Raw genomic sequence first — 9,729 nt, forward strand, 5'->3', positions numbered from 1 at the left:
GGCTACGCAGGATTGCGGAGTACTGTGACTATGGTGAGACCTTGTCAGAAATGTTACGCGACCGTTTGGTTTGCGGTATTAACAATGCAGCCACCCAGAGAAAGTTGTTAGCTGAGCCAACATTGACTTTTCAACAGGCCATTCAAATAGTATTGTCCCGAGAGAGCGCAGAACGAGGAGTGCAGGAGCTACAGGGAATGGAGGTGCATGCCTTGGGGCGCAACCCCTTCCGTCCAAAAACGTCCCCCCCGCACTCCTGCGGTACCTTGGGCGAGGTGACGTCCGGATCGACGCCTGTGGCCGTCGGACATTCCTCCCCAAAGGGAGCCTTCTCCAGAACCAATGGATGAGGAGCCATGTCCGTGTCAGACTTGTAGGCGCCGATCCCGTTGCGGACGCCGGTCCTGGGGGCGCCAGAGGCGCCGTCGTTCTGACCGAAACTCTGACCAGCCCAGGGGCCGTACCTTCCATGTGGATGAACCTGCGGCAACTACTCCTGAGGACGTGGAGACGGAGGACGACTGCCTGCAGCTGCATTGTGTGGCAGCTCCCCGTGTGGCCCCCATTAAGGTGACAGTACGGATCAATGGTCACCCGCTTGAGATGGAGTTGGACACTGGCGCAGCGGTCTCCGTGATCGCCCAGAGGACATTCGACCGCATCAAGCAGTGTATACAGACCCTTACATTAACCGACTCACAGGCCAGGTTGGCCACCTACACGGGGGAACCACTGGACATTGCAGGAACTACAATGACCCCTGTTGTTTATGGACGCCAGGAGGGGCGTTTCCCACTTATCGTGGTGCGCGGCCATGGGCCCAGCCTGTTGGGTCGGGACTGGTTGTGCCATTTGCGGTTGCAATGGCAGCACATCCTCCAAACAGTTTCTGAAGGGTTGACTGAGGTGCTAGGACGATACCCAGATGTATTCCAGCCTGGTTTGGGGAAAATAAAAGGGGCCGTAGCCCGTATCCAAGTAGAACCAGGAGCTCCGCCGTGCTATTTCCGGGCGCGCCCGGTGCCTTACACCTTGCTCGAGAAGGTAGAAGGGGAGCTCACTCGTTTGGAGAGTTTGGGTATTATCAGGTCCGTCCGTTTTGCTGACTGGACAGCACCAATTGTACCTGTAATGAAGCCAGATGCCACAGTTCGCTTGTGTGGCGACTATAAACTTACAGTGAATACGGCTTCCCGACTAGACCGATATCCAATGCCTCGCATAGAGGATCTCTACGCGAAGCTTGCAGGCGGACTCTCGTTCACAAAATTAGATACGAGTCACGCCTACCTGCAGTTGGAGCTGGACCCTGCCTCCCGACCATATGTAACGATTAATACACACCGGGGTCTGTATGAATATACACGGTTGCCCTTTGGAGTATCCTCTGCCTGCGCAATTTTTCAACGTGTTATGGAGGGCATTTTGAGAGGTTTACCACGTGTGGCTGTCTACCTAGATGACGTTTTGATTACAGGGACGTCGGAGCAGGAACATTTGGAAAATCTGGAGGCTGTCCTTAGACGCTTTTCGGAGGCTGGAGTCCGTTTACGTCGCACAAAGTGCATATTTCAGGCAAAGGAAGTAGTCTACCTAGGTTATTGGGTGGACCGCGAGGGTCTGCACCCCGTCGCAGAGAAGGTGCGTGCGATTCAACATGCCCCCGCCCCGACTGACACTTCGCATCTTCGTTCTTTTCTCGGTCTCGTAAACTATTACGGGAAGTTCCTCCCCAATCTGGCAACTACGCTGGCCCCCTTACACCTGCTGCTAAAGAAAAATCACACCTGGGTTTGGGGTCAGACGCAAGAAACCGCTTTCCGGCGGGTAAAGCAACAATTGTCGTCGTCTGGGTTACTAACACAATGATCCTGGAAAGCCTTTGCTCGTCACATGTGATGCATCCCCGTATGGTATTGGGGCCGTCCTGTCCCACAAGATGGAGAGCGGGGCCGAACGACCGATAGCTTTTGCCTCCCGCACATTGACTGCAGCGGAGAAAAAGTACGCACAAATCGAGAAGGGGGGCCTGGCAGTGGTTTTCGCGGTGAAACGCTTCCACCAGTACGTGTATGGCTGCCATTTCACTATCGTGACTGATCATAAGCCTCTGCTGGGACTTTTCAGAGAGGATAAGCCGATACCGCCCATTGCTTCCGCACGGATCCAGCGCTGGGCTTTGTTGCTTGCTGCATATGAGTATTCTCTGGAGCACAAACCAGGTACGCAGATAGCAAATGCCGACGCACTGAGCCGATTGCCTTTATCGACCGGCCCCATGTCGACCCCCACGACCGGTGAGGTGGTCGCAACCCTAAACTTTATGGACACCTTGCCTGTCACGGCATCACAGATCCGTGAGTGGACCCAGACGGAGCCAGTCCTGTCAAAGGTTCGGCACATAGTCCTGTATGGTGGGCAGCATAGACAGCTCCCAGGCGAGTTACGGGCATTTTCCTCCAAGCTGTCAGAATTCAGCGTGGAAGACGGCATCCTCTTGTGGAGGACGCGTGTGATTGTCCTGGAAAAAGGCCAGGAGCTGATACTAACAGACTTGCACAATGGGCATCCAGGCGTGACCAAAATGAAAATGTTGGCCCGGAGTTACGTCTGGTGGCCAGGCCTTGACACCGACATTGAGAAGGTGGCCCAAAACTGCTCCATTTGCCAGGAGCATCAGAAGCTTCCGCCGGCCGCGCCCCTACATCACTGGGAATGGCCAGGGCGGCCTTGGGCGCGCTTGCATGCAGATTTCGCCGGCCCTTTTCAAGGATCCTTGTTCCTTCTATGAATCGACGCCCAGTCTAAATGGCTAGAGGTGCATAAGATGCAGGGGACAACGTCCTGCGCAACAATTGAAAAGATGCGTTTGTCCTTTAGCACGCATGGCCTCCCCGAAGTGCTGGTCACGGATAATGGTACTCCATTCACGAGTGAGGAGTTTGCGAGGTTCACAAAGATGAACGGCAGACGCCATATCCGCACTGCCCCTTACCACCCGGCTTCAAATGGGTTGGCAGAGCGCGCAGTGCAGACATTCAAAAGAGGCCTAAAGAAGCAGTCTTCCGGATCAATGGACACGAGACTGGCTCGCTTTTTGTTTTCGGATAGGACCACCCCCCATGCGGTGACTGGGGTAGCTCCCGCAGAGCTCCTAATGGGCCGGAGACTTCGCACCCACCTTAGTATGGTTTTCCCGGACATTGGCGCAAAAGTACGCCGCACACAAGAACGGCAGGGACAGGGATTTTGTCGGCATCGGCCAATTCGGCAGTTTCCGCCCACTGACCCAATGTTCGTTCAGAATTTTGCTGGTGGTGCCCAGTGGGTTCCTGGCGTAATCTTTCGCCAAACGGGCCCTATATCTTACCAGGTGCAAGCCCAGGGTCGTCTCCAGCGCAAACATGTAGACCACGTTCGGTCCAGAAGACTATCCTTTCCAAAGATTCCCCGCCCCCGGAGCTCATTTCTACAGCCGCAGAGACCAGAGACAATGGAAAGTAGTCCTCACAATCTTCCTCTGGTGCCTCACTCAAAGCCTGCGCAGGTCGTTACAGAACCGCGCGGAGATAGAGACGCTGAGATGATGGAGGCAGCAGACTCTGACTCCAAGATGGAGGCACAGGATGCATCAGAGGGGGAATCCTCGGGCCCACGGGCCGTGGATGTACAACCGTTACGCCGTTCATCACGGAAGCGCCGGTCTCCGTCTCGTTACACATTGCTCGATCCAGTGCCTCGTGCAAATGGTGTCCGGCCTGCGGCAAAACGAGTCCGACGCCCTCCTTCACCAGGGTCTTCGGCGGATTCCTTGGACTTTGGGGGGGCAGGGATGTTATAACCTGCCTTCTTACCATTGGCTGGGGACTAATGACAATCCCACAATCCTGTGGGAGTATGAGCTTCCCCAATGAGGGGGGGGGAGAAACCATTAGTAAACTCCAAGTATAAATAAAGCTGGCCAGTTTAGGAACCAGCAGGAAGCGGTGTGCAACAAGGCTGCTGCTGTTATATATATATGTTATTGTAAATAAATGTTATTGCTTTGTATCCTTAAAACTCGTGCTGGATTCTTCGTGGCCCTCACAAAAGTGGCTAATCCTCCTACCCTGAACATCTTTGGGTTGTGGGGGTGAGACCCACACAGACACGGGGAGAATGTACAAACTCCACACGGACAGTGACCCGGGGCTGGGTTCGAACCCAGGTCATCAGGCCCAGGAGGCAGCAGTGCTAAGTTCTGTAATTTAAGGCTTTCCTCCTCGCTATTTACCACACTATGTTTGCATCATCTGTGAACTTACTGATCATACATCCTACATTCACGTCCAGATTATTAATGTACACTAGAAACAGCAAAGGATCCAAGCCCAATTCACTGGACACAGGCTTCATGTTACAGAACCAACCTTCGAACATCAGCCACTAAGCCAATTTTGGATCCAAATTGACAAATTGTTCTAGATCCCATGGACTCTTAAGTTATTGGCTCATTACACTTCTCATTCTCATGACTCGGGATCAATACATTCATCCGCTGGTGACTCCGTTACATTACGGTCCCCGACATGTGACTCGGGGTTATTACATGGCCCCTGCTGGTGACTCAGGGTGGTTACATTTCCCCTGCTGGTGACCCGGGGTCATTACACCCAACCAACAGGTGACAAGGAGTCATTAAAACCACCCTGCTGGTCAATCAGGGTTATTACACTCCTCCGCTCGTGCCTCAGGAGATAGAAAACGCTTCCCTTGCTGGTGGTGCAGGACCTTAGCCCCCACCCCCCCCATCCCGCACCCACCCCACCCCGAACCCCCGCCCCCCCCCTCCCCCCCACTCCCATAACCCTGTTACAGCTGGCCACTAAGGCCGGAATTGAACCCGGGTCTCACTGGGGCTGTGAGCCTGCCACCCTGAACACTGTCACCCTAAACACAGCGTCACCCTAAACACTGCGTCACATGAACACTGCGTCACCCTAAACACTATGTCACCCTGAACACTGCGTCACCCTGAACACTGAGTCACCCTAAACACTGCGTCACCCTGAACACTGTGTCACCCTGAACACTGAGTCTCCCTGAACACTGTGTCACCCTGAACACTGAGTCACCCTGAACACCGCGTCACCCTGAACACTGTGTCACCCTGAACACTGTGTCACCCTGAACACTGTGTCACCCTGAACACTGTGTCACCCTGAACACTGCGTCACCCTAAACACTGCGTCACCCTGAACACTGAGTCTCCCTGAACACTGCGTCAGCCTAAACACCGTGTCACCCTGAACACTGTGTCACCCTGAACACTGTGTCACCCTGAACACTGTGTCACCCTGAACATTGAGTCACCCTGAACACTGCGTCACCCTGAACACTGAGTCTCCCTGAACACTGCGTCACCCTGAACACTGCGTCACCCTGAACACCGCGTCACCCTGAACACTGTGTCACCCTGAACACTGCGTCACCCTGAACACTGCGTCACCCTGAACACTGTGTCACCCTGAACACTGTGTCACCCTGAACACTGAGTCACCCTGAACACTGTGTCACCCTGAACACTGAGTCACCCTGAACACTGTGTCACCCTGAACACTGTGTCACCCTGAACACTGAGTCACCCTGAACACCGCGTCACCCTGAACACTGCGTCACCCTGAACACTGTGTCACCCTGAACACCGCGTCACCCTGAACATTGAGTCACCCTGAACACTGAGTCACCCTGAACACTGCGTCACCCTGAACACTGTGTCACCCTGAACACCGCGTCACCCTGAACATTGAGTCACCCTGAACACTGAGTCACCCTGAACACTGCGTCACCCTGAACACTGTGTCACCCTGAACACTGTCTCACCCTGAACACTGCGTCACCCAGAACACTGTGTCACCCTGAACACTGTCTCACCCTGAACACTGCGTCACCCAGAACACTGCGTCACCCTGAACATTGAGTCACCCTGAACACTGAGTCACCCTGAACACTGCGTCACCCTGAACACTGTGTCACCCTGAACACTGAGTCACCCTGAACACTGTGTCACCCTGAACACTGCGTCACCCTGAACACTGTGTCACCCTGAACACTGTCTCACCCTGAACACTGCGTCACCCAGAACACTGTGTCACCCTGAACACTGTGTCACCCTGAACACTGTGTCACCCTGAACACTGCGTCACCCTGAACACTGTGTCACCCTGAACACTGCGTCACCCTGAACACTGTGTCACCCTGAACACTGTGTCACCCTGAACACTGAGTCACCCTGAACACTGTGTCACCCTGAACACTGTGTCACCCTGAACACTGAGTCACCCTGAACACTGCGTCACCCTGAACACTGTGTCACCCTGAACACTGTCTCACCCTGAACACTGAGTCACCCTGAACACTGTGTCACCCTGAACACTGCGTCACCCTGAACACTGTGTCACCCTGAACACTGCGTCACCCTGAACACTGAGTCACCCTGAACACTGCGTCACCCTGAACATTGAGTCACCCTGAACACTGCGTCACCCTGAACACTGTGTCACCCTGAACACTGAGTCACCCTGAACACTGCGTCACCCTGAACACTGTGTCACCCTGAACACTGTGTCACCCTGAACACTGCGTCACTCTGAACACTGAGTCACCCTGAACACTGTGTCACCCTGAACACTGCGTCACCCTGAACACTGTGTCACCCTGAACACTGAGTCACCCTGAACACTGCGTCACTCTGAACACTGAGTCACCCTGAACACTGTGTCACCCTGAACACTGTGTCACCCTGAACACTGAGTCACCCTGAACACCGCGTCACCCTGAACACTGAGTCTCCCTGAACACTGAGTCACCCTGAACACTGCGTCACCCTGAACACTGTGTCACCCTGAACACTGTGTCACCCTGAACACCGCGTCACCCTGAACACTGTGTCACCCTGAACACTGTGTCACCCTGAACACTGCGTCACCCTGAACACCGCGTCACCCTGAACACTGTGTCACCCTGAACACTGAGTCTCCCTGAACACTGTGTCACCCTGAACACTGAGTCACCCCGAACACCGCGTCACCCTGAACACTGCGTCACCCTGAACACCGCGTCACCCTGAACACTGTGTCACCCTGAACACTGCGTCACCCTGAACACTGAGTCACCCCGAACACCGCGTCACCCTGAACACTGCGTCACCCTGAACACCGCGTCACCCTGAACACTGTGTCACCCTGAACACCGCGTCACCCTGAACACTGAGTCACCCCGAACACCGCGTCACCCTGAACACTGCGTCACCCTGAACACCGCGTCACCCTGAACACTGTGTCACCCTGAACACTGTGTCTCCCTGAACACTGCGTCACCCTGAACACTGTGTCACCCTGAACACTGAGTCTCCCTGAACACTGTGTCACCCTGAACACTGTGTCACCCAGAACACTGTGTCACCCTGAACACTGCGTCACCCAGAACACTGTCTCACCCTGAACACTGAGTCACCCTGAACACCGCGTCACCCTGAACACTGTCTCACCCTGAACACTGCGTCACCCAGAACACTGTGTCACCCTGAACACTGCGTCACCCTGAACACTGTGTCACACTGAACACTGTGTCACACTGAACACTGCGTCACCCTGAACACTGCGTCACCCTGAACACTGTCTCACCCTGAACACTGCGTCACCCAGAACACTGTGTCACCCTGAACACTGAGTCACCCTGAACACTGTGTCACACTGAACACTGCGTCACCCTGAACACTGTGTCACCCTGAACACTGTGTCACCCTGAACACTGTGTCACCCTGAACACTGCGTCACCCTGAACACTGCGTCACCCTGAACACCGCGTCACCCTGAACACTGTGTCACCCTGAACACTGTGTCACCCTGAACACTGTCTCACCCTGAACACTGCGTCACCCTGAACACTGTGTCACCCTGAACACTGCGTCACCCTGAACACCGCGTCACCCTGAACACTGCGTCACCCTGAACACTGAGTCACCCTGAACACTGAGTCTCCCTGAACACTGTGTCACACTGAACACTGAGTCACCCTGAACACTGAGTCTCCCTGAACACTGTGTCACCCTGAACACTGCGTCACCCTGAACATTGAGTCACCCTGAACACTGTGTCACCCTGAACACTGTGTCACCCTGAACACTGCGTCACCCTGAACACTGCGTCACCCTGAACACCGCGTCACCCTGAACACTGCGTCACCCTGAACACCGCGTCACCCTGAACACTGCGTCACCCTGAACACTGTGTCACCCTGAACACTGAGTCTCCCTGAACACTGTGTCACCCTGAACACTGCGTCACCCTGAACATTGAGTCACCCTGAACACTGTGTCACCCTGAACACTGTGTCACCCTGAACACTGCGTCACCCTGAACACTGCATCACCCTGAACACTGAGTCTCCCTGAACACTGTGTCACCCTGAACACTGCATCACCCTGAACATTGAGTCACCCTGAACACTGTGTCACCCTGAACACTGTGTCACCCTGAACACTGCGTCACCCTGAACACTGAGTCTCCCTGAACACTGTGTCACCCTGAACACTGCGTCACCCTGAACACTGTGTCACCCTGAACACTGCGTCACCCTGAACACTGAGTCACCCTGAACACTGTGTCACCCTGAACACTGCGTCACCCTGAACACTGCATCACCCTGAACACTGCGTCACCCTGAACACCGTGTCACCCTGAACACTGTCTCACCCTGAACACTGAGTCACCCTGAACACTGTCTCACCCTGAACACTGAGTCACCCTGAACACTGCATCACCCTGAACACTGCGTCACCCTGAACACTGAGTCACCCTGAACACTGTGTCACCCTGAACACTGTGTCACCCTGAACACTGAGTCACCCTGAACACTGTGTCACCCTGAACACTGTGTCACCCTGAACACTGTCTCACCCTGAACACTGCGTCACCCAGAACACTGTGTCACCCTGAACACTGTCTCACCCTGAACACTGCGTCACCCAGAACACTGTGTCACCCTGAACACTGTGTCACCCTGAACACCGTGTCACCCTGAACACTGTCTCACCCTGAACACTGAGTCACCCTGAACACTGTCTCACCCTGAACACTGAGTCACCCTGAACACTGCATCACCCTGAACACTGCGTCACCCTGAACACCGTGTCACCCTGAACACTGCGTCACCCTGAACACTGAGTCACCCTGAACACTGTGTCACCCTGAACACTGTGTCACCCTGAACACTGTCTCACCCTGAACACTGCGTCACCCAGAACACTGTGTCACCCTGAACACTGAGTCACCCTGAACACCGCGTCACCCTGAACACTGTGTCACCCTGAACACTGTCTCACCCTGAACACTGCGTCACCCAGAACACTGTGTCACCCTGAACACTGTGTCACCCTGAACACTGTGTCACCCTGAACACTGAGTCACCCTGAACACTGCGTCACCCTGAACACCGCGTCACCCTGAACACTGAGTCACCCTGAACACTGCGTCACCCTGAACACTGCGTCACCCTGAACACTGTGTCACCCTGAACACTGCGTCACCCTGAACACTGTGTCACCCTGAACACTGCGTCACCCTGAACACTGTGTCACCCTGAACACTGTGTCACCCTGAACACTGCGTCACCCTGAACACTGTGTCACCCTGAACACTGTGTCACCCTGAACACTGCGTCACCCTGAACACTGAGTCACCCTGAACA

The sequence above is a fragment of the Scyliorhinus torazame genome, chromosome 27, assembly GCF_047496885.1.
Source record: "Scyliorhinus torazame isolate Kashiwa2021f chromosome 27, sScyTor2.1, whole genome shotgun sequence".
NCBI classification, from domain to species: domain Eukaryota; kingdom Metazoa; phylum Chordata; class Chondrichthyes; order Carcharhiniformes; family Scyliorhinidae; genus Scyliorhinus; species Scyliorhinus torazame.